At 38.7% G+C, this 25,807-nt stretch overlaps 1 long non-coding RNA gene across 3 annotated transcripts; it reads left to right on the top strand.

The window, feature by feature from the left end:
• Positions 1–135: 135 nt before the first annotated feature.
• Positions 136–24,866, top strand: LOC103794150 (uncharacterized). 3 transcript variants are annotated; one of them, XR_013519609.1, is made up of 4 exons: positions 136–10,568; positions 11,608–13,956; positions 16,386–16,520; positions 18,008–24,866. It is a non-coding gene; the product is annotated as an uncharacterized LOC103794150 (long non-coding RNA). The 3 variants fall into 3 exon arrangements; XR_013519608.1 differs by having other exon boundaries at positions 136–13,956; XR_013519610.1 differs by lacking the exons at positions 136–10,568; positions 11,608–13,956 and adding an exon at positions 14,864–15,023.
• The last annotated feature ends 941 nt before the right edge of the window (positions 24,867–25,807 follow it).

Here is a 25,807-nt window from a genome sequence, read left to right as displayed (position 1 = left end):
AGGGGGAGCTGCTGCGCATGCGCGCCGCTCCACGGCTGCCACCTTCCTTTCACACCGGGTGTTCAAGCTGCCGAAGCCCTGGACGCCCCAGTTCCGCCTTGAGGTAGCTCCACGGCTGCGCAACCCAGAATTTCCGGCGTTTTTCCGGACTGCGTGTTCCTCCCCTGCGCAAGCTCTGGTGTGGAAAGCCGCGTGTGACTTCGTTGACTTCTTCATGGGATCTAGCTCCGCCCCAACCTCAACCCAACCCTCCTGTCGAGTCAGTAGTAGGACTGTCAGGAAAGTATCAAGCTGTTTTATTTCAGCAGCTGCTCATAACAGCTGCACTGCGGTGGGGAAAGCAGTGTGCTTGAAGCAGATTATCCTACATTTAGGTCCAACTCTACCTTATAACTGCCTTGTCATACTATCCAGCCGTCTGAGCCTTTCTTAATCTCAGAAAGACGCAGTAACGCTTCTTAGAACATCTGCTTCTTATTGTTACGAAGATTAAATGAGTTAATTTGTGAAGACAGATTGTTAACCAAAGTGCTCTATAAAAGGTGTGATCAGGTATTAATTTGCTGGCTTCCCCTCTGTTAGAGTGGAGAGCACCTTCCACATACTAATTATCTTGAAAGGAAGGTGTAGACTTCAGGTAGGTCAGGTGCGTATAAACTTCTGGTAGTACAACTTCAAGCCGACTCTTCCTCCTCGTAGGAACTGCTACACCCAGAGTGCAGGAAGTGTATGTCTACACCTTGCCTTCTACATTAACTTGTAAATCTTAGTGAAGGTCCCAAACCTCATTCACAGTACTTAGCACAGTACCTGGTACATGCCAGGCACTCAATAAACATCAGTTCTCTTATTTCCTTATACCTGCAGCTAATGTCATATACAATAGATATTTGATTAAATAATACATATAAATTAAATTTTGAATGTTAGGAAATTAATTTGTTAAATAGCTGGAAAAGCTCTTTCAAAAGTTATCCAAATGGCCTCACTTCCTTCAGGTCTTTGTTCAAATGTTGCACTCTTAACGAGGTCTTCCCTGTCCATTCTACTGAAATATGCAAATCCCTCCAGCATCTCTAGATGTCTTTACATTGTTTTTCTTTCTTTTTTTTTTTTTGAGACGGAGTTTCGCTCTTGTTACCCAGGCTGGAGTGCAATGGCACGATCTCGGCTCACCGCAACCTCTGCCCCCTGGGTTCAGGCAATTCTCCTGCCTCAGCCTCCTGAGTAGCTGGGATTACAGGCACACGCCACCGTGCCCAGCTAATTTTTTGTAATTTTTAGTAGAGACGGGGTTTCACCATGTTGACCAGGATGGTCTCGATCTGCTGACCTCGTGATCCACCCGCCTCGGCCTCCCAGCATAGGACTTAACCACCCTCTGATACACTATATATTTTACTACTTTGTTAGAAGTCTCACGAATGCAAGGAATTTTTGTTTTGTCTACTGGTGTGCCCTCAGTATCTAGAGTACTTCCTGGAACATAATATGTGCTAAGAAAAGATATGCTGAATGAATTAATTGAATGAATGTTGTAGAGTTCATTCCTAACCTTAGAGAGTAAAGTCAATGAAACAACCTCCACTTCTCATCAAATAGCGCTAGAAACTTCAGTCAAGTCTATCTAGCTTACTTTTCATTATGACAGCAAGACCTTATTTATTAGGTTTACAGTACCGTCAAGCTCTCCTGCTGTGGGGTTCCCAGATCCCTAGAAATCCCTGAAAACCTTTCAGGGGGTTGCAAGATCAAACTATTTTCATAATATGTTATTTTTTTCATGCACTTCTCTCATGATAATATAATGGAGTTTTCCAGAGGATATACATTAATAACATGTACTAGCAAAACAGATTGATGGAAGAATGAGTTATGTGAATTTATTGGTTTTCTATTATATTAAGCCAGATATTAAAGGGATTTCCTAAAATGTAAAACATTGCCACTGTTCTCAATTTTTAAAAACTAGTTATTTTCATAAACATTTCTATTAACTGGTAATAGGTTTACTAGTGTTTTTAAGCAAACTAACATGTTTAAAATTTTCTCAGTTTTAATTTCTCATAGGATAAATAAGAGATATAACCTTTATCTCTTTGGGGTTCTTATAATCAAAAGCTCTTCCTGGTCCTCAATAATTTGTAAGAGTATACAATAATTTGTACAACCAAAAAGTTTGAGAACCATCACCCTGTACTAGTCACACCAAGATAAATACAAAAACAAAAACTTCATCAATAAATCCAGGGCTATCTCTTGCAACCTGTGACACTGTTGATGAACTTTAGCAATATCATTTTCTCTTGGATATCTTCCATCTCTCGGCCATTTCCTCTCTTTTTTTTTTTTTTTTTTTTTTTTTTTTTTAAAGAGTTGGGATATTGCTATGTTTCCCAGACTGGACTCAAACTCCTGGGCTCAAGGGATCCTCTTGCCTTAGCTTCCCAAGTGGCTGGGACTACAGTCACATTCCACCATGCCTGGTTTAGAGAGGAGTTCATTTCATTATTTATTTGGGTGAAAACTTAGGGATTTGAGAGAGAAGGGTTAGAAGTAAAGTCTGTGGGAGAGGTAGCTGAAATGTCATTTTGACCACTTGGGTGGGGTTTTAGCCCTACGATTAGAGGGCTCAGGGTCAAGAGCTGGAGTAGCCACTTTAGGCTTTGCAGCTTGACACAAGCAGTGCTGTCTGAGGTCCCATGGGACGGTATAGCCGGGCTTTGAAGAAGGTCATTGTTCTGTTATTTCCATTTGATTTCAGACCCATTTTCTCACCTTCTCTATTATAATCCACACAATATCACCTTCTACCAAGGAACTTATTTTACCGCAGAAGTGTGGCCGTGGGTTCATGCATGCTTTTGGACTTCACTGGTGTTATCACCAGACCACAGCACAGGAAGTAGCTGTCTGATAGACAGTGTGGGGTGGCCCAATGCCCACTCAGTTAAGGTTCCAGCAGGGAGATAATACTCTGTAAGGTTGCACTGTTGCTCTATAAGATGTAGTAAAAACCTGCAACCTGCATTTACAAAACTTAACATGGTCAATGTGTTGTACCTCATTGATAGCACATAAGTCAAAGTGATGTGTTTTTTATCAGGTTTTGGAAATTTCTCTATATTCCATGTTTCTGAGGCTTATTATGAGTAGTTGTTGAATTTGTTCAAAGGCTTTTTCTGTATCGATTGATATGAACATGTGGCCTGTTAATATGGTGAATTTTACTGTATTGATTTTTGACTATTGAACCAGCATTACATTCCTAGATAAACCCTAGTTAGTTTTGTGTACTATTCTTTATACATATTATAGGATTCAACTTGCTAATATTTTCTTAAAGATTTTTATGTCTCTGTAATCCCAGCACTTTGGGAGGCCAAGGCGGCTGGATCACAAGGTCAAGAGATCGAGACCATCCTGGTGAACATGGTGAAACCCCGTCTCTACTAAAAATACAAAAAATTAGCTGGGCATGGTGGCACGTGCCTGTAATCCCAGCTACTCAGGAGGCTGAAGCAGGAGAATTACCTGAACCCAGGAGGCCGAGGTTGCGGTGAGCCGAGATCGTGCTATTGCACTCTAGCCTGGGTAACAAGAGCGAAACTCCATCTCAACAACAACAAAAAAAAGATTTTTATGTCTATGTTTATAGGAGTTATTGATCTGTACTTTTCTTTGTCTGTATTTTCTTTTTCTTTTTTTTTAGATAGGGTCTGGCTCTGCTGCCCACGCTAGAGTGCGGTGGCGCAGTCTCAGTTCACTGCAGTCTTGAACTCCTGAGCTCAAGCGATCCTCCCACTTCAGCCTTTCTAGTAGCTAAGACCACAGGCATGCACCACCACACCTAGCTAATTTGTTTGTTTGTTTGTTTTTGTAGAGACAGGGTCTCATTATGTTGCCCAGACTGGTCTCTTGCTCCTGGCCGGAAGTGATCCTCTCACCTCCCAAAGTGCTGGGATTACAGGCATAAGTCACCACACCCAGCCTACTGTCCATTGTCTTTGTCTAGTTTTGGTATCATTGCAATGCTGACCTCATAAAGTTAGTCAGAGAGTCTTTTCTTTTCTATTTTCTAAAAGAGATTTTGGAGAATTGACCTAAACTCAAACTTAACTCTTCCTTAAATGTTTGTAAAATTTACCAGTGAAAGCTTCTGGATCTGGTGCTTTATTTTTTGGAAACTTGTTATTGATTTAATTTCTTTAGAAGTTGCATGGAATTGGCCTTATTCCTTCTTTGTATGTTTGGTAGAGTTTACTGCCAAAACTATTTGAGCCTGGAGATTTCTTTCTCAGAAAATTTTCAACTGAGAATTAATAATTTACAATAGTCGCAGGACTATTGGATTATCTATTTTAACTTGGTCAGTTTTGGTAGTTTGTGTTTTTTAGAAATTATTCTTGTTCAACTAAGCTGTCAAGTTTATGTGAGTGAAGTTGTTTATTACCCTTTTAATGTATGCAGAGTATGTAGTGATTTCCCCTATTTCTTCCCTGATGTTGATAATTTGGACTTCACACTTTTTTTGTGTGTCACTCTTGCTAGACAGCGATTTATCAAATTTATCGATCTTTTCAAAGAACCAACTTTTAGTTTTACTTACTTTTCTCATTTTTCTATTTCAATTTTATTGATATCTATTCTTATGTTTTTTATTTCCTTCTCACTGCTTGCTTTTTGTTCTTCCAGTTTTACATAAGGAAGTTCGGTTGATTTGGCATCTTTCTTCAAATAAAAGTATTTAATGACAAAATTTCCACTAAGCACTGATTTAGCTGCATCCTACAAATTTAAATATGATATATTTTTATTTATTTCATAGATTCCTGTAACTTCTCCCTCTTCCATTATGGCTGTTTTATACATTACATCTACATTCATTGAAATCCCCACCAGACATTGTAATCATCCAATGGATTCACCTTGCCTGCTGCCTAGACAGAGCCAGTTTACCAAGACAGGGGAATTGCAATGCAGAAAGAGTCATTCATGCAGAGCTGGCTGCTCCTGAGTCCAAGCAATCCTACTGTCTCAGCCTCCAGGGTAGCTGAGACTACAGGCATCTGCCACCATACCTGGCAATAATTTCTGTTAAATAAAAATGATAGGAGGTCACTTTTTTGAACTAAGCTCTTGCTCTAGGACCCAAAAGACCAGACTAAAAATCAAAATGGAGTCATCCGTGCTACAGTTCCATGTCACCAAACCCAAACTAAATTGTTATTTGACCTTCAGGGAAATCACAAGAGACATAACAGCAACCTTCAATCCATATAATAATGAAGTTCCTCTGCTTAAATCCTTACACAAAACAAGTAGCCTAAGATATCTTACACTGTTTTCCATAGTGGTTGTGCTAATTTATGTGTCCACCAGCAATAAGAGTTCCCTTTTCTCCACATCCTTGCCAGTTTCCCTTTTCTCCACATCCTTGCAAGTGTCTGGGTTTTGTTTTGTTTTGTTTATGTCTTAATAGCCATTTAAGTGGGGTAAGATAATATCTCCTTGTGGTTTTGATTTGCATTTCCCTGATGATTTGTGATGTTTAGCATTTTTCCATGTACCTGTTAGTCATTTGTATGCCTTCTTTTGAGAAATATCATTCATGTCTTTTTCGCACTTCTTAAGGAGATTATTTGGTTTTTTTACTACTGAGTTGTTTGAGTTCCTTGTACATTCTGGATATTAGTCCCTTGTTGGATAAATAGTTTGTAAATATTTTCTTTCATTCAACAGGTTCTCTTGATTGTTTCCTTTGCTGTGCAGAAACATTTTTATTTAATATTATCCTATTTATTTATTTTTGGTTTTATGCCTGTGCTTTCAGGGTCTTAACCATAAAATCTTTCCCTACACCAATGTCCTGCAGTATTTCTCCCATGTTTTCTTATAGTAGTTTCATAGTTTCAGGTCTTGAATTAATCTGTAATCCATCTTGAGTTGATATTTATATATGGTGAGAGACGGTTCCAGTTTCATTCCTCTGCACATGGATATACAATTTCCCTAGCACCATTTATTGAAGAGGGTGTCTTTTCCATAATATATGTTCTTGGCACTTTGGTTAAAATTCAGTTGGTTCTAAATACATGGATTTATTTCTGGGTTCTCTATTTTGTTCCATTGACGTAAGTGTCTGTTTTTATACCAATACCATGCTATTTTGGTTACTATAATCTTGTAATATGTTTTGAAGTCTGGTAGTGTGCTTCTAGCTTTATTCTTTTTCTCAGGATAGCTTTGGCTATTCAGGTACTTTTTTGATTGCACATAAACGTTAAGATTTTTATTTCTGTGAAAAAATAATACTGGTATTTTGATAGGAAATGCATTGAATCTATAGATTGCTTTGGTCAGTATGATGATTTAAACAATATTAATTCTTCCAATCCATGTGCATCAGATGTCTTGTTTGTGTCCTTTTCAATTTCTTTCATCAGTATTTAGCAGGTTTTCTTATAGAACTCTTTCACTTCCTTGGTTAAATTTATTCCTAGGTATTTATTTTATTCTGTAGTTACTGGAAATGAGATTGTTTTCTTGATTGCTTTCTTAGCTAGTTCATAATTAGTGTGTAAAAATACTACTGATTTGTATATGTTGATTTTTTAACCTGTAATTTTAGTGAATTTTTTTTTTATCAGATCTCAGAGTTTTTGGGGTGGAAAAACTGAAACTTGAACTTCTTTATGCTCCTGCAATCCCACTACTGGGTATTTATTCAAAGGAAAAGAAGTCAATATATCAAAGGGATGCCTTTGCTTTTGTATTTATTGCAGTACTATTCACAATAGCAAAGACACAGAATCAACCTACATGTCTATCAACAGATAAATGGATAAAGAAAACATGTTACATGTACACAATAGACTATTACCAGCCATAAAAAATAATGAAATTCTGTCATTTGCAGCAACATGGATGGAACTGGAGCTAATTACGTTAAGTGAAATACACCAGGCTCAAAAAGACAAGTATCAAATGTTCTCACTCATATATGGGAGCTAAAACAGTTGATCCCAAGGATGTAGAGTATAATGATAGATACCAGAGGCAAGGAAGGCTATGTGCTAGGAGTAAGGGAATAACTAGAGATTAGTTAATGGAACAAACATATATTTAGATAAAAGGAATAAGGTCTAATGATCGATAATGGAGTAGGGTGACTATAGTTAACAGCTATGTATCATATATTGCAAAATAGCTAGAAGAGACAATTTGAAATGTTCTCAAAATATGGAAATAACTACTCAAAATAATGAAGACCTGAAATGTCTTGACTTAATTATTACACATTCTGTGCATGTAACAAAATATCACGTATACCCAATAAATACATACAAATGTTATATATAATTAAAAAAATTTAAAACATATTCAAAGTAGCCTGAAGTATCCTGATATTAACTAATCAGTTATTTCTCTGTTGTTCTCTCTCCCTGTCCCAGGCTAACAACAACAAAAAAATAGCTCTGAAATGACTAATGTGCTCTTTGTTCTTTGCTTCTGTTTTCTGTAGCTCTTCTCTGTCTGTAAAGCCAACCTCTTCTTCTCAGCTCATCAGAACATTTATTCTGTTTTATGGAAGGAAGTATTACCCTAATCTAGAATTGCAGTGAAGCTAATTGAAATCTTTAAAGTTGTCGTAATTTTAATCTTTGATATTTCAAAATCTGCATCATCTCAGCACTGGAATCTGCTTATTGTCTTTTTAAGTTGTCCCTGAGTAAACTGAATAATTTTGGATTATATTCTGAACAGTTTACATATTGTGTTATGAGACTTTGAATCTTATTTAAACCCTATGCAGAATGTTGACATTTTGTTTAAGCATGGAGCATACCTGACTGGGTTCAGGAAACAAATTTCAACCTACCTTTTCAATTTCCAACAGTTTTGCAGGGCTATTGGATCTATCCAATGTGTACACTACCCAGTGGCCAATTTGGCATAAGAGCAGTCATCTTTGGTATGCTGAATAGGATCAGACCCAATTGTGTGATCTTGGTAATTAATCCTTGATAGTTACCCCTGCTCTGCCATGAATGTTTATAACTGAGCCCATGTCCATGGGTTCAGTCATGATAGAGTCAGGAGGCAGACAAATCCAAGACAGACAGGGGCAGTTCCCAGTGGAAACCCAACCTTCAAGCCAAAGACAGTCTCGGGTAAATCCTCAGACCATATTGAGAACCTCTCTTCCCATTTGGCATACTTTCCTCTGATTGATTTCCATCCTTCACCTGTTTTAGATAAACCTACCCTTTCCTAATTGGTTTTCTACACTGCTGTGCCCACCTTTGAGTGGTGCCTTTGTTTTAGTTTTTTTTTTTTTGCATACTCACAAACCTCCCCATTCTGAGCCCATAAAAGCCCCAGACCCAGCAACACTGAGAGAAATACCACCCAACTTTGGATGAAGGATCACTCTTACATTCCCTATCTGCTGAGAGCTGTTTCATTGCTCAGTAAAATTATTCTCCACCCTTCTCACCCTTCAATTGTCAGAGTAACCTCATTCTTCTTGGATGTGGGAAAAGAACTCAGGACCCAACAAATAGAGGTACAAAGAAGGCTATAATACTGTGGCCCTCTGCCCTCCACCATCAACTCAATTATATTTTCAAAGGAGTATCTATTTAGGAATAGGCTACCTCTCCCTCCCCCAAACCAACAATGAGCCAACCCAGCACCATATCAAAATCTCTTGCCCTGCTGTTCTCATGTAAGGGTACTCATGGCAAGCATGCCTATAACTCCAGTGCACAAGGAGGTGTTGGCAAATACATACCATGGGAAGTCTAGGCCCCTACCTAACTCTCTTATTTACAGCACTTGGAGAGTCAGGGCTTCTCTACTCACAGTGCCAGGGTTTCTCAGTGAATTATAGATCAGGCCAGTTGGCTAGAATCTGCTTCCAGCTTCACTCCTGCCAGCCCCATTGCCTAGGGGCTGTGTCCTGTTCTTTTTCTCTAGTTTTGGGATAATTCTTAGAACAACCTGGCTCTGTTTCTAACATTCTCACTGCTCCTGTTTCAAAGCATGCTTGTATCCTTGTCTTTTAGATTAGGTTCTCCTTGCTGATAAACTGAACTGAATCTGTTCACGTCTGTTAGTTTTGGTCTTTTGTTGATAGGACAATTCTCCCACTTTCTGTTTATGATACTTTTGTATCTGCCCTTTTCCTTAATGCATTGACTAGCATATTAGAAAAAATAAAATAACAGTGACAATAACATGCATCACTTTTTCCCCCTAATTTTAATGAGAATATCTGTAGAGCTTCACCTATGGTTTGTCATTTCTGATAAGTTATTAATCCAATGTATTGTGTTGGATTTTGAAATGGATTTGTTATATTATCCTATTCTATCCTAAGATTCATCTTGATGCATCTTGGTAATTCTTTCCTTTATATACTGTTAAATTATATTTTCTGACATTTTACTTATGAGTTTTCATATGTAGACATATTCCCAAGGTGATACCAATTTATATTTCCCTTTAAGTCACTGTCACTTAGATACAGGAGAGCACAGCAGGCATTGTTTTAAGATAATCATTGATATAGTGTACACACAATTCTTTATGGAAGGCTAAATAGCTATTGTTTCCTATTACCCCAAATCTATTTATCCTGGTTCAGTTAACACACTCCCGTTTTCCTTGGGAGACATCTCTCTTAATGTCTGTTGAAAGAAGCTAATCTCCTATCTCACCAATTCCAGAGGGTGCCCATCAAAAAGGTCCAGCTAATCAGCTCACTCCCTGCATAAAAATGATGTAATTCAAGGATGGGTACATTATTCAATGGGGTGAAATTCTAGGACTCTTACAGAAACTTTGAGAAGAGAGAAACCCAGTTTGCAAGAGATGCCAACAGGTTAAGATAGGGCCCTGGAGGTATTAGGAGACCTCTAGCTATTGAGAACAAAGAACCTAAATAAGAATCACATCTAGAAAGAAAAAAGTAGCTCCAAAAGCTGGAGACAGCTCCTGATACCACCACTGGATTCCCTGGATTGAGTCAGACTCACAGCCAGATACACATAGATCTTTCTGTGAGATGAGCCAGTGGATTCCCTTTTTAAAGAAAATTATGAAATATTTTAAACATATACATCTGTGGAGAATAATGTGAATAACGAGTTTTATCAAATTTATTAAGCATCAAATATTATGTGTTGTTAATGTGAAGCACTAAACATTAAAGACAGGATCAAGACCCCCCCTGTGTGCTTCTCCCTGATCCAATCTATTATTTTCCTCTCACCCAGACACAGTTGGTGTGGTTTGGCTTTGTCCCCATTCAAACCTCAACTTGAATTGTATTTCCCAGGATTCCCACATGTTATATGGAGGGACTCAGTGGGAGGTAACTGAATCATGTGGGCAAGTCTTTCCCATTTTATTCTAATGATAGTGAATAAGTCTCACGAGATCTGATGGGTTTATCAGGGGTTTCTGCTTTTGCTTCTCCCTCATTTTCTCTTGCTGCCATGATATAAGAAGTGCCTTTCACCTCCCACCATGATTCTGAGGACTCCCAGCCATGTGGAACTGTAAGTACAATTAAACCTTGATTTCTTCTCAGTCTCAGGTATGTCTTTACCAGCAGTGTGAAATGGACTAATACAATAATTATTGTCATAAATTCAGTACTTGCCATGCCCATACATGATGTTATATTTTTACCTGCCTATTTATGCATCCTCAAACTTACATAATTTTAAACTTTATTATTTTATCCAAACATACAATTACTTCTACAACTTGCCTTTTTCATCCAGGGGGTTTAACTATGTTTTGGATGTTTAACTATGTTGAGATATGTGCTGTAGTTAATTTAAAGTGCTGTATTCTATGGCCATAATCAAAAAATGGTAGATGTTGGCATGGATGCAGTGAACAGGGAACATTTCTACACTGCTGGTGGGAATGTAAACTAGTACGACCACTATGGAAAACAGTGTGGAGATTCCTTTAAAAACTAAAAGTAGAACTACCATTTGATCCAGCAATCCCATTACTGGGTTTCCACCCAGAGGAAAAGAAATCATCATACAAAAAAGATACTTGCATGCACATGTTTATAGCAGGACAATTTGCAATTGTAAAAACGTGGAACCAACCCAGGTGCCCATCAATCAATGAGTGGATAAAGAAACTGTGGTGTATATATGTGATGAAATACTACTCAGTCATAAAAAGGAATGAATTAATGGCATTTGCAGCAACCTAGATGAGATTGGAAACTATTATTCTAAGTAAAGTAACTTGTATGATAATCAAACATCGTATGTTCTCATAAGCTATGAGGATGCAAAGGCATAAGAATGACTTTGGGGACTCAGGGAGGAAGAGTGGGAAGGGGGTAAGGAATAAAAGACTACAAAGAGTGCGCAATATATACTGCCTGGGTGAGGGGTGCACCAAAATCTCACAAATCACCCCTAAAGAACTTATGTAACCAAACACCACCTGATCCCCAATTACCAATGGACATAAAAAAATTAAAAATAAAACTAAAAATAACAAAGCTTTCTATATTCCACAAAGCTGTGTGTTCATCAGTTCTTTCACTCTCTGGTATTTCTGTAGGTGATCAAAATATGCAACCCCAAAATATACCACTTTGGCATATGGATTATTTTGAGCCAAAAACATTTGAGATCTAACAGCTGCACAAAGAATCCTTCCCATAGCTAAAACCAGAAGCTTCCCAGAAATGAAGATTGCTGTAAGTCCCCTTTCCTGGAGAAGTTTTATGGCCTTGAAGAAGATGAAAAATGGGTGTCAAGATGAACCTTCACAAACAAATCCTGTTCCATTTGCTTCCCCATATATTTACCTTCCCATAATTTTCAGACCTTGAAAGCCTAAAGCCTCTTCCTTTCTTTTCTCCATAAATTTATTGTCCTTTGTTAAGATGTTATATAAGCCCAGATTCTAACCACCCCTTTGAGTTACTTATCACTGGGTTTCTCTTGCATGTATGCATGCTGTACATGTTAATAAACTATGTTTTCTTCTCGTTAATCTGTATTTTATCAGTCTAATTCACAGGTCCCCAGTTAGAGAATGTAGGAAGGTAAAGAAAATTAAGAGTTTCTTCCTCTCCTACATTTCCAATATTTTGCCAGTATACTCTCTTTTCCTTTAAGCCAGATTAAATTTGGGTTCCCCTTACTTGCCAACCAAAGAGTCCTTATTGGTCCATTCAGAAAATCTCTAAAAACTCCCAATATTACTCGCCCTTCAAGGAGCCTAAAATCCTTGACATTACCGTCAGTCCTAGCTATGGCATTGTATTTGTAAAACTCTCACAAATTGAAGGTATTATCCAGGAAGAACCAAAGATGAACTCATCATATTTTACACAGAGCATAGAACTGTTGCTAATTAGGAGATAGGCAGCTATCTCCAAAAAGAAGACAGGGCTCTGGATGGAGAACAATAGATAACTACTTTCATATGAGACTTTGAAGGAGGAGGACAGGCCTGAGCTGCATGATAACTGGGGAAGACTTGGGGAATCCAAGGTTGGGATAAGAGCACCAAGCATTTAAGAAGAGTTAATGTCTTTACCTTAGAAAGGAGACATGAAGTATCAGCATTGCTTATTAAAGGTAGCAGCATCTAATTGGACAATTTCAAATCTTCATTCAGTCATTTACTATCTGAATGATGAGGCAAGTCATTCAAGTTTTTGAGCCTCAATTTATTTATTTGTAAAATGGAATGAATTATACCTACATTTAAGGGTTGATTGCATTATTTAACACAATTAATATATAATTTCTAGAAACTAGCACCTCTTCAATAGATAATGATTATTATCATTATCATTAATTTAGCCAGTCCCATCAAAGATAGTTAAATCAATTACAGGGATTCAATGACAGGGTTGCACTATGAAGGGCTGACTTGAGAACCTGGGTTCAAAGCCGGTGCTAAAAGGTAAGAAGTTTATCAGAAAGTTTAGTTTTTCTTCTAGCAAAGGTGACCCAAAGAAGGCACAATTTAGTGCTAGAGAAGACTAAGCTTATCCTGGGAGTGGATGCTAATGATCAGATCTCCATCCAAGGTGATCTGATCATTCTTGCCCAGTGCTGAACAGAAGTAAATTGGGATATAATAGAAGTGTTCTGCCAGTTTCTAACAACTAAAGGATAGTCTTATTGTGAAAAAAAAATGGTGCCCTATCCAATGTTTAAGAGGTAGAGAATCAAGCTCGAAATAAATTTGATCTTCTTGAAAATGTAGTTCTCTCAGAGTTGCTGACATGTCTAAAACTGAGATGGAAGGGAGCTTCAAGGAGAGGGTGAGAAGTTTTAATGTTTTTCAACCTGAGTCACACTTTAGTAACACCTGGAACTTAAAGCTGTTGATGTTGGATGCCATCCCTCAAGAAAGTCCCATGCCTTTTTTAAAGCATGAGTTTTAAAAAAAATATTTAGATAATTCTAATATGCTGCCAAAGATGAGATCCAATGGGTAGAGAATTCCTTGTTCTGGATGCTGGTGACACGGGTATGTTCAGTTTATTAAAATACGTGTGTATACTTATGGATTGTGTACTTTTCAATATGTATTTTACACTTTAGTACAGAGTATGACAAACATTAAAAACTGAGTAACCACTGCTTCCTTTCAGTATGTATATGGAGGACGGCTAGATGATTCTTATCAATGGGAAAAATAAATGTCCATATTAAATTCTTTTACTTACAGAGCTTGGGAGGAGTTACACAAGGAAAGGATTACAGAAGAAAGAAGGAAATTGCAAAGTGTTTGCCAGTTCTTCAGTACTACCCAGGGGTAAACAGGTGGTCTGGCAAAGTGATGAATGTGTTTTCAAACATGCAGGTGGACAGACCTCAGCATGAGGAAGGAGCAGACAACTCTACCCTATAATTAAATAGATTCTAATTTAGGAGAGAGCTAAAGGTAAGGGGCCTGGACAATCAGGGAATAAGAGGGGATACTGAGAGAAAGGATTGCTTAGGCTATGTGATGGCAGATTGCAGCTTGGGAAAAGATGGCCATACAGATTGGAAACACGTTCTGAAGATGTGATAGCTAGAGAACTTTTAAGAAAAGAGGAATCTAATATGTAATTTCAAATTTGTTTACGTGGCTGCAATGAAAACCCCATTCATTGATTCAGACCCTTGGTAACATCTACTATCTTAGCTACCCTGCTACCCACCTGTTTTATTTATTTATTTATTTATTTATCTTATTGATTTATTTTGAGACAGGGTCTCACTCTGTCACCCAAGCTGGAATGCAGTGGTGTGATCTCGGCTCACTGAAGCCTCTGCCTCCTGGGTTCAAGCAACACTTCTGCCTTAGCCTCCTAAGTAGCTGGGATTACAGGCAGGCACCACCATGCCCAACTAATTTTTGAATTTTTAGTAGAGATGGGGCTTCACCATGTTGCTCAGGCTGGTCTTGGACTTCTCACCGCAGGTGATCCACCTACCCTGGCCTCCCAAAGTGCTGGGAATATAGGCGTGAGCCACTGCACCTGGCCCCCACCTGCTTTACAATATGCCTAGGTACAAACCAGACAGAGATGGAAGGATACCATAGCTTAGTTAGCCAGAGAAAACTAAGTTGATTCGGTTATTTTAGCTTCAATTTTCTTTTAATGATGATACATGCTGTGCTGATCTGGGCCAGACACTGAAACTGTAAAATGGAAAAATGTGACACCCTTGTAAAAAATGACCATGGCTCTCCTGATATGGCTAATTCTGACACATAGTTCATAATTGCTACTTGTCCCAGCTGTGATGTGGGTTAAAGAGTAGTAAAACTTGAAGTCAGATGATAGGCTGTATTCTTGGGAAAGCTACTTAACTTTTTTTTTTTTTTTTTTTTTTTGAGACAGAGTCTTACTCTGTTGCCCAGGTTGGAGTGCAGTGGCTCTATCTTAGCTTATTACAACCTCCACCTCCCAGGTTGAAGTGATTCTCTTGCCTCAGCCTTCCAAGGAGCTGCGATTACAGGTGCCCATCACCACATCTGGCTAATTTAAAAAATATATTTTTAGTAGAGACAGGATTTCACCGTGTTTGCCAGGCTGGTCTTGAACTCCTGACCTCAAGTGATCAGCCCACCTTGGCCTCCCAATATGTTGGGATGACAGGCATGAGCCACCGTGCTCAACTACTTAACATTTCTAAGTTTGTTTTCTCTTGTGTAAAATTTGGGAAAATAACTTTCACACGGAGATTCTGTGAGACCTAAATGAAAGGATGTATTTGAAGCCAGTCCTTTATCAGACAGTATATAGTAAATACTCAACAAATATTAACTCTTTTTCTTTTTTCTCATCCATATTAAGGTATATAGAAATCTTTTATAAATTACAAAGTGGCATACAAATGATTGTTTTAAAAAATTAGTGATAACTAAAATTTGTTGACTAATTATTTGCAAAGCAGATTCCTTCCTAACAATTAATTTCAAGAAGTAGAAAGTATTTTCGTACCATAAGTTAAATTAATGGTTTTAGTGCAGTGATTTTTAACTGGGAGCAATTTGGCCTCCCAGGGGTCATTTAGCAATGTCTGGGGACATTCCAGTAATCACAGCTTGGGGAATTCTTCTGTCCTCTAATAAGGACAGGAGAGAGACGCTGTTAAATATCGTACAATACACAGGACAGGCTCCCACAACAAAGAATTATCCAGCTCAAAATGTGAATGGCCCCACTGTTGAGAAACAGTTTTGGTGACAAGACAAGATAATCCAGTTAGTCTTGATTATCAATATTGTTGAGTGCTTACACACACATCAACATCTCTTAACCTTAAAGTTCCCTTCCTTAGCCTGTGAACCCTCAAAAAGAATGAGAAAATTCACTTCTAAGGTGACCCTGTTCTTAGATGTTCAGGAATATCAACCATGAGCCTGTAATATCAATGCAAAGCTTGTGTACTTCCCCAGGAAAGTTGAGAGATCTCTCTCACTAGAACTCTCCTCCACACCCCATTAAAAGGTGCATTATATTTTGTACAGTGTTAGCACCTTTAAAACCTGTACAGTCCTGCCTGTCTTAAGCAGTAAACCAAATTCCACAGTACTAAGCTCATTTTATGATTCAACAATGTGGATGGAGCTCTTTCCGGTAGAGAAGGTAATTGCTTCAGAATAAGAACCTGCCTTCACAGCAGTCCTGAATCTTAATTTTAGAAATCAGAATGAGATGATTCAGAGCTAGTGAAAAGATTGTTCAGAATCATTTCTGTTATTGCTTAGTAAATGTTCTTCCCGGCTATGAATCTAACAGAGGGTGGAGCTAGGAACCTGGGGCAATGAAACTATTGGTATTGTGCTGTTCAGCTTCTTCGTCTCCCACCATCCAGGCTACTCCTGCTGCCGTCTTATCCTTGGCTCCGTGATAGAACCCAGAGGTCCTACAACAAAGTCAGTGCTGGGTCAAGGGCAAAGGATGCTGGGAAAGCTGTGTGTAACAAGCAGCAGAGTTGTTCTAGAATGAGGTGATAATTATTCTATAATTTATTTTCACAACACATTTCTTTTGGAGTGTGTGTGTGTGTGTGTGTGTGTGTGTGTGTGTGTGTGTTTTGGAGAAAAAGTCTCACTTCATGGCCCAGGCATGAGTGTAATGACATGATCTAGGTGCAGGGCAACCTCTGCCTCCTGGGTTCAAGCAATTCTCCTGCCTCAGCCTCCCTAGTAGCTGGGACTACAGAGATGCACCACCACATCTGGCTGATTTTTGTATTTTTCATAGAGACAAAGTTTCACCATGTTGACCAGGCTGGTCTCAAACTCTTGACCTCAGGTGATCCGCCTGCCTTGGTCTCCCAAATTGCTGGGATTACAGGCTTGAGCCAATGCACTCAGCCCAACACATAACTTATTTGGTCTTTCCAACAACCCAACAATGTAAATAAAATACATATCTTTATCCCTAGTTTACAAATTAAAAGAAAACAAACCCTATAAAGGTTAAATGTCTTACATTAAATCCTACAACTATTAAGTATCTAGAGAGCCAGATGCGGTGGCTCATACCTGTAATCCCAACTTTTTGGGAGGCTGAGGTGGGAGGATCACTTGAGCCCAGGAGTTCAAAGCCAGCCTGAGCAGCATAGGAAGATCCTGTCTTTCCAAAAAAAAAAAAAAAACTTTAATTAGGTGAGCCTGGTTCCAGCTACTCAAGAGGCTGAGATAGAAATATCGCTTGAACCCTGGAGTTTGAGACTGCCATGAGCTATATGATTACACCTCTGCTCTCCAGCTTGGGCAATAGAACAAGACCCTGTCCCCCCCGCAAAAAAAAAAAAAAGTATCTAGCACCCAAGCCTTCTGTGATGGTAAATACCGAGTGTCAACTTGATTATATTGAAGGATAAAAAGTATTGTTCCTCAGTGTATCTTTGAGGGTGTTGCCAAAGGAAATTAACATTTGAGTCAGTGGACTGGGAGAGGCAGACCCACCCTCAGTCTTAGTGGGCACCATCTAATCAGCTGCCAGCATGGCTAGAATAAAGCAGGCAGGAGAAGATGGAAGAGCAGACTTTGTAAGTCTTACGGCCTTCATCTTTTTCCCATGCTGAATATTTCCTGCTCTCAAACACCAACTCCAAGTTCTTCAGCTTTTCGACTCTTGGACCTACACCAGTGGTTTACCAGGGACTCTTGGGCCTTTGGCCACAGACTGAAGGCTGCACTGTTAGTGTCCCTACTTTTGAGGTTTTTGCACTCAGACTGATCCACCACTGGCCTCCTTGCTTTTCAACTTGCAGATGGCCTATCGTAGGACTTTACCATGCGATCATGTGAGTCAAATCTGAATAAACTCCCTTTCATATGTATATCCTATTAGTTCTCTCCCTCTAGAGAACACTAATACACCTTCCAAATCCTAAGAGTTCTTTACACTTAGAGTACATGAAAATATAGTTTGTGGTCCTTTCCTTCCAGTTCTCTCCATTTGCTTCCCTTTTCTCTGTTGCAGGAATGCAAAAGAAAACTGGAGATACTGCCCTGTTATAACCCGACCTGCAGACTCCAGAAAAGGTGCAGAAATCCTTGACTTATCCTGCTGGTATTCTCCAAATCAAAGAGTATCTGCCCTACAGAAATGCCTATGGGAAATCATTCATTTCCTAAAAATGCATTTTCATAACATAATTAATCATCCTGGACAGATTTTTCAAAATTAGTCATTATTTGTTCTTGCCTAATTTCACCTATTACTCTAATTTAAATCATATTACTGTGATTTAATGTGCTTTTCTTCAAGATTATTATTTTAAACATTTGAAGTCAGCCTGTTCCAAATTAGCAATGTCATGACCTGAATGAATGTACTTATTTCCTCTTAGCTATTCATTCTTCCTTGAAAGGATCTTTCAGTTCCCTCAACTTCCTCTTATTTGAATATTCACCGTAATTGTGTTCATACAGAACATAAGGACCTTTTTTCCCTTTCTGAGAAGGTAGCACCATCCTTTTTCCAGTTATAAGAAGTTTTAATGAGGGTTTTAGTGTGTGTATGTAGAGAGTTAATTTTATTTTTATTTTTTATTCTTAGAGGAGTTAAAATTTGACAGCCAACTCTTAGTATTACTAAAACTTAGACATCTTTTTAAAAATCAGTCTCTGTCAATCACACACAAACATACATATATAGCTACAAAATTGTAGCTTGTCTCTAGAACTGTGAAGGACAAAACCAAGAATGAAGTATTCATATAGCAGAGGATGGGCCCTGAGTTCAGAATATGTACCTTGTAACTTCTGTAAACAAAACCCAAAATTATATTGTTATTCCTTTTTGCTACTGTACTTTGAAAATTCATAACTTCAAAGGCATAGTAAAACTCTGAGTGAGCAGATGTGACTCATTCACTTCTCCATAACAAGGGAGGCTTCAGCTGGGAAAACAGAAATATTCTGTTCTGGTATCTTCCATCTCTAGGCGAAAACTTTAAAATTATTTTGAAGTCATTATGAATGTAGGAAAATTCAGCACAGATAAAGAAGGGTGAGGATGTCACCGGAAAAGACAGGTAGTGCTTGAGCTCACTAGCCCTTTTGTATGTCCATCCAGGTCTACTTTGAACTATACCATCCTGACTTCTCTTCTTGTAACTAAATGTTGAGTTTCTCATCTTCAATTCCTTTTCTTTAAGCAGTAAAAACTTTATTGTTACTGGTAATTCCTGCTTCAGTGAGCAAGTTTACTGGGACCACACATGCCAAACCAAAAATCAGTCTCTCTGGATCACGTGCAAACATACATTTTTTATTGTGAAATATTATTCACATATAAAATGTACATGTATAGTTTAACAATTAGTTGAAGAAACATAAATTTGGTGCAACCATCATGTAGGTCACATAATGGACATTTTCTAGCACTGCAGCAACTGACCAGTGCAGTCCTTCCCTACTCCCAACCCATCTACCCATTTAAGGTCAAGTTGCTATCCCAACTTATACGAATCATTTCCTGCTTTTTTTAATATATAGTTTTACCATACATACTTTGTTTTCTAAAAATTTTAATAAGATACATCCATATTTTGTGCAACTTTAATGCATCCAAATTCATTGCTGTATTAGATTCTACTTTATAAAAATACCACAATTTGTCCTTTCTGCTGATAATAACCACGTGCATTGTTTGCAGTTTGGGGCAATTTTATCAGCACTACTGTGAACATGCTTGTACATGTATCTAGGGTATTCCTTGAAGAAAAGCTTCTGAGCCATAGGGTGGGCATACTTTAAACATTACCCATATAGCATTAAACCATCTCCCAAAGCAGTGATACCAGTTTAAACTCTTACCATTGTACATTTGAGTTCTTGCAGTCCCACATTCTGGCCAACTCTTGGTATGGTGAGGTCTCACATTTTTTTTCAATCAAATGGTTTAAAGAAAGGTGCCATGCAACTTTTCTGTCAATACAAAATTATTTACCAAAATGTCTTTGATGGTCAGTCTCGACTACCATTTTCAACAAGTAAGCTCCACATACCAAATGTTTAGATATTTAAAAGGTATTCCAAGCCAATAAACAGGGAAATTCAAAAGTCACCTATATGATGATATTGTAAGAGTATCTCACTGCGATTTTAATTTGTGTTTCTCTGATCACTAATGAGATCACTATTGAGCCCCTTTCCTGCCTAGTGGCCATTTAGGTTTCCCCTTTTGTGAAGTGTCTGTTCAAGGGTCTTTTGCCCATTTTTAGCATTCTCTATGTTTTTTCCATCATAGATGTTCTCTAAATGTTTGAAATACCACTCCTCTTGTCAGTTATACAGTCAAAGATGTCTTCTCCAATACTTTTCCCATATTTTCACCTATTTTATGATGTATTTAGAAATTTTTCATTTCAATGTAAAAAGTAATGAAATGTGGCCTATGATTGAACAAAGAAACGGTCTATAAAAGCAAACCCAGAGATGGCTCAGATATTGAATTTATCAGACAGGGACTTTAAAATTACTGTACTAGGCCAGGCACAATGGCTCACACCTGTAATCCCAGCACTTTGGGAGGCCAAGGTGGGCAGATCACAAGATCAGGAGTTCAAGACCAACCTGGCCAAGTTGGTGAAACCCCATCTCCATAAAAATAAAAATAAAAATGAATAAATAATAACTATAATAAATAAGTCAAAGGATCTAGTTGGTAAAAATGGACACCCAGAATAAAACAGGTGGGCAATATCCACAGAGAGTTGGAAATGATTTCAAAAAATTGAAATGTAGAAATAATAAGTACAGTAATAGCCATGAGAATCATTCAGTGGACTTAGCAGACTGGCCATAACAGAAGTAAAAACAGTTGGTGAGCTTATAGACAAGTCAACTGAAATTATCTAAATTAACCTAAACAGAGGTGGGGGTGGGGAAGAAGGTAAAAGAAAAACAGTCTGTATTCTGTGGGACAATAACAATAGTGGCCTAACATTGTACATGTCTTTAGAGCTTCAGAAGGAAAAGTGAGAGAGTGGAACATGGGAAAAATTGGAAGCAGTAATGATTAAGAAATTTCTTTTCTTTTTTCTTTTCTTTTTTTTTTTTTTTTTTTTTGAGACAGAGTCTCACTCCATTGGCCAGGCTAAAGTGCAGTAATGTGATCTCAGCTCACTGCAACCTCCGCCTCCTGGGTTCAAGCAATTCTCCTGCCTCAGCCTCCCAAGTAGCAGGGATTATAGGCATGTGCCACGACATCCAGCCTATTTTTGTATTTTTAGTAGAGATAGGGTTTCACATGTGGCCAGACTGGTCTCAAACTTCTGACCTCAAGTGATCTGCCCGCCTAAGCCTTCCTAAGTACTGGGATTACAGGCATGAGCCACTGCACCCAGCCGTATCAGGAGTTTTAGAATCAGAATAGACACAGAGAAGAGCAGTTACAGAGGGGCCAGCGTTGGGTCAGTGGAGAAGGGCTTGACTTTGGCCAGCTTATAAGGGAGCTGTATATAGCAAAAAGAAGGCTGAATGCCTCTTTGAGGCTGTAGGTCAAGAGAGCTCCTTGTTCTGTTCTGCAGCCAGGCTAGGTGAGTCAAAGCCTTTTTCTTTCTTTATCCCTGTTATTCTTGCTGCTCTCGTTTATAATTCACAGCACATATAGTCCCAGAACATTCCCTTTGCCCCCTTCCAATGATAGCATAGTGGAAATTGTGGGAACTGTCTTCAATTTTGCAGACGTTTCTCCCCCTTAGTTTCCAGTTTTGTTTCCAGTTTTTGTCCTTTTGTATATCTTCTTGGGTAATCTAATGGGAAAGTTGGAGAGGTCCCATCAGGCACATCTAGCCTGCTTTTCTTCACAACTTTTTATTATTTAAATTTTCATTTAGACAGGGATGTGGGAAGAATTTTACAGGGAACATTCATATACCCACCAAATAATTCTACCTGAAGTATTATTTTAACTTATTAACAATAAATTTTAACTTGTATACATGCTTTATAATAAATTTTAGTTTAATTCAAGCAGATTCTTATCATGCACATTCTCAGGACCTATAAGCCTTAGATAGACTTTAAAATATTAATCATAAAAAAATTAACTAGAGAAACAGAACTGGACTATAGGTCATTGGACTATAAATGATATGTCTGCTTTATATTAATATATAGAGAATTGAAGCAATCATTTTAATAACTCCTGTTTTAAAATTTTTTCTGATGGTTTGCTTAATAATTTTTTACAACTGTCCACTTCATTCCATAGATTAAAAACTGGTGATACGAGTTGAAAAGAGAAATAAAGTGATCCTGACATCAGTTTGGGCCCATATTTTTCCATGTAAAAATTTACCTAAAAATCAGGCCAGGCACGGTGGCTCATGCCTATAATCCCAGCACTTTGGGAGGCCGAGGCAGGTGGATCACGAGGTCAAGAGATCGAGACCATCCTGGTCAACATGGTGAAACCCCGTCTCTACTAAAAATACAAAAAATTAGCTGGGCACGGTAGTGCGTGCCTGTAATCCCAGCTACTCAGGAGGCTGAGGGAGGAGAATTGCCTGAACCCAGGAGGCGGAGATTGCGGTGAGCCGAGATCGCGACATTGCACTCCAGCCTGGGTAACAAGAGTGAAACTCCGTCTCAAAAAAAAAAATCAGCCAGCTATAGTGGCTCATACCTGTAATCCCAGCACTTTGGGAGGCCAAGGTGGGAGGACTGTTTGAGCCCAAGAGTTTGAGACGAGACCAGCCTCGGCAACATGGCAAAACCTTGTCTCTACAAAAAATACAAATAGTTGGCCATAGTGGCGTGCACCTGTGATCCCAGCTTCTCAGTAGTCTTAGGTGAAAGGATTGATTGACCCCAGGAGGTCAAGGCTGCAGTGAGCTATGATCATGCCGGTGCACTCCAGCCTGGGTGACAGAATAAGACCCTGTCTCAAAAAAATAAACAAATAAAATATAAATCAATCTTGAAATTCATGGGATCTCCTTTGGTAGATTTTTTTTTCAGATGGAGTCTCGCTCTGTCACCCAGACTGGAGTGCAAAGGTACAATCTCAGCTCACTGCAACTTCTGTCTTCCAGGTTAAAGCTATTCTCCTGTCTCAGCCTCCCAAGTAGCTGGGATTACAGGCACATGCCGCCATGCTCTGCTTTTTTTTTTTTTTTTTTGGTATTTTATTACAGATGGGGTTTCACAGTGTTGCCCAGGCTGATCTCGAACTCCTGAGCTCAGACAATCCACCTGCCTGCCTCAGCCTCCCAAAGTGCTAGAATTACAGGCATGAGCCACTGCACCCAGCCAATAATTTTTAAGGATATTATATAGTCACATAGTCTCATGGCAGATGATGAAGACAACAATGAGAAGATTCTTCTTGGTTTGTGATTCATCATTTTCCAGTCCTTTATGACTTGAGAGAAAACAACAGTAGCAGCAGCAAGTGGATTTACTTCTTGTGAAGCCCAAGGATGGCTTCAAAATTCTTTAAAAGGAGTGCTTAAATCCCAATTTTCTTAAGAAGGGTATGTGTTAGCAAAACCTTGGATGTAATGTTCCTATACTTTACATGATTTCCCTTGTAATATAGCATTTGAAACATCCCAGCCAAGGGACCACAAAGCAATCTTACTCCTATATGACAATTCCCCACATATTGTTATATAAAAAACAAAAATGCATGTCCCTGGCACACTTTACAAAAGTTTTCCTGCAAATCAAAGCCAAAAGTTTGGACTGAGCCAAAGTGAGTTTCAATTTGAATCACCACCCACCTGGGCCTGCCTCAGGCTGGCAGTCCAAAGGGAAAATATTGCCTAAGTGTATTACCAGCCTCTGGTCTGTCCCCTTCACAGGTGTAGAGAACCAAAATTAATCAGGAGAGGTGACAAGGCAAATTTGACTGGAGATGAATTCTGGGAGGCAGCAGCATTTAGAGTAGCCCAGCCATTTGGCAAGGAGTAAGCAGAAATGACTTTTGAGTGGAACAGTTTGAGAAAGAACAAGGTTGTTCATGACTCCAAACTGTTGCCAGAACTTGCTGAAGCCTTTTTAGCTAGAAATGCTTTCAAGACAAGCCTTTTCCTACTGGAGAAGCTTAAGACCTGAAAGCGAGCCATATTTTGCTATGATGAAACTTCACAATATGTAGAATGTTAAAACATAGACTCAGGTTCAAAAATTTGCTTAAAACAAAAAGAAACCAGAATTGATCTGTTGTTGATGCCAGAGATCCCTTTCAAATCTAGTTTTTATATACTATCCTTTTCCAAATTAATTTTCAGTAAAAGCAACGTTAGTTTTATTAGACAATTATTGTTCTTTCATTTTTCCCATCAACCAGATTTTGCCAGGTAAGTAAATGGTGTTAGTTGGCTGAGTCTTTCTAGCTTTAAATATCTTGAACTCTCAAGTCTCTAGGATACTATTCATTAAGAGCAGGTATTAATTATTCTCCACCCACAGACCTAGCAATGTGGTGGGTCTCCTAAAGTTGGTGAAGAGAAGTTGCTGGTGTTGTACACCTTCTGGGTTGACTCATGAACCCAGAAGCCTGGGAGACTATATTGGCCGCTCTTGGGGGTTTTATAGATGTGACTGTTTGCAGAACCATGATAGAGTTTCCATCTGCTGCACTTAGTGGCTGGGTAGATTGGGACAAGTTACCTAATCTCTAAGGCCCATTTCCTCATCTGTAAAATGGGGCTCATAGTAGTGCCTACATCATTGAACCATTTTTAGGATTAAGTGTTAAAAATACAGAGTGCAAAGTAAATGCTAAACATATGTTAGCCATTTTTATCAGATGTGTGTGTGTGCACGTCTGTGTGTCTGTGTATGACTCAAGTAACTCCATTAAGACTCATTTTTCTTTTTGCCAGCAGGATTTCATTGTCTGCTTGAGTCAGGAATATTATGTTTTTAAACTTCTCTCATGATTGTGAAAAGATCACAAAAAAGAAGCAGCAAACTGGCCAGGCTTGGTGGTTCACGTCTGTAATCCTAGCACTGTGTGAGACTGAGACAGGCAGATCACTTGAGGTCAGGAGTTCGAGACCAGCCTGGGCAACAAGGTGAAACTCTGTCTCTACTAAAAATACAAAACTAAGCCAGGCAGATGGCGGGCACCTGTAGTCTCAGCTGCTCTGGAAACTGAGGCAGGAGAACTGCTTGAACCCAGGAGGTGGAAGTTGCAGTGAGTCAAGATCACATCACTGCACTCCAGCCTGGGTGACAAAGTGAGACCTCATCTCAAAAACCAACAACAAAAGAAGCAGCAAACTGTTAACTAAGGCAGAGGAAGAACAGGAATCCCTGGGAATTGCCACTCCCAATGTCTTTTTCAGATCCCATCACCAGTGGCTTTATCAGAGGAGGAGAAAGCACTTTTGGGAGGCCTCTATGAAGCAGGCTTTGTGTGTTTTACTAACATTCCTCAACAAATATACCAGGCTCTGCTTTGGTAACACATGCCATAAATCCAGAAAAAGGAATCTGTCAAAAACTGTATCATGGACATAAAAAACATTGTAGGGACTTCACTAATGCACAGCTACTTACACAGTATTTATGTTTATGAAAAGACCCTTGAAATTACCCAAAATATTGACTCAAATAGGCACAACTTAAAGATGCTTGTAATCTCACTGTTGTCCATATGATACCGAGCTGCAATTTCATTTCAAATAAATTAGCAATAAATGAAATTACAAAATGTGGTTTCTGTACCCAAGTGGTGGTTTTTATTGCTTTTACAATTTTGCCAAGTACATTTGCAAGATAGAGACCTGTGTACCCAGTGACAGTAAACAAGATAATT

Source organism: Callithrix jacchus, chromosome 7 (assembly GCF_049354715.1).
Source record: "Callithrix jacchus isolate 240 chromosome 7, calJac240_pri, whole genome shotgun sequence".
NCBI lineage: Eukaryota > Metazoa > Chordata > Mammalia > Primates > Cebidae > Callithrix > Callithrix jacchus.
The sequence above is the reverse complement of the archived record's forward strand: the minus strand, read 5'-3'. Positions and strand labels throughout refer to the sequence as shown.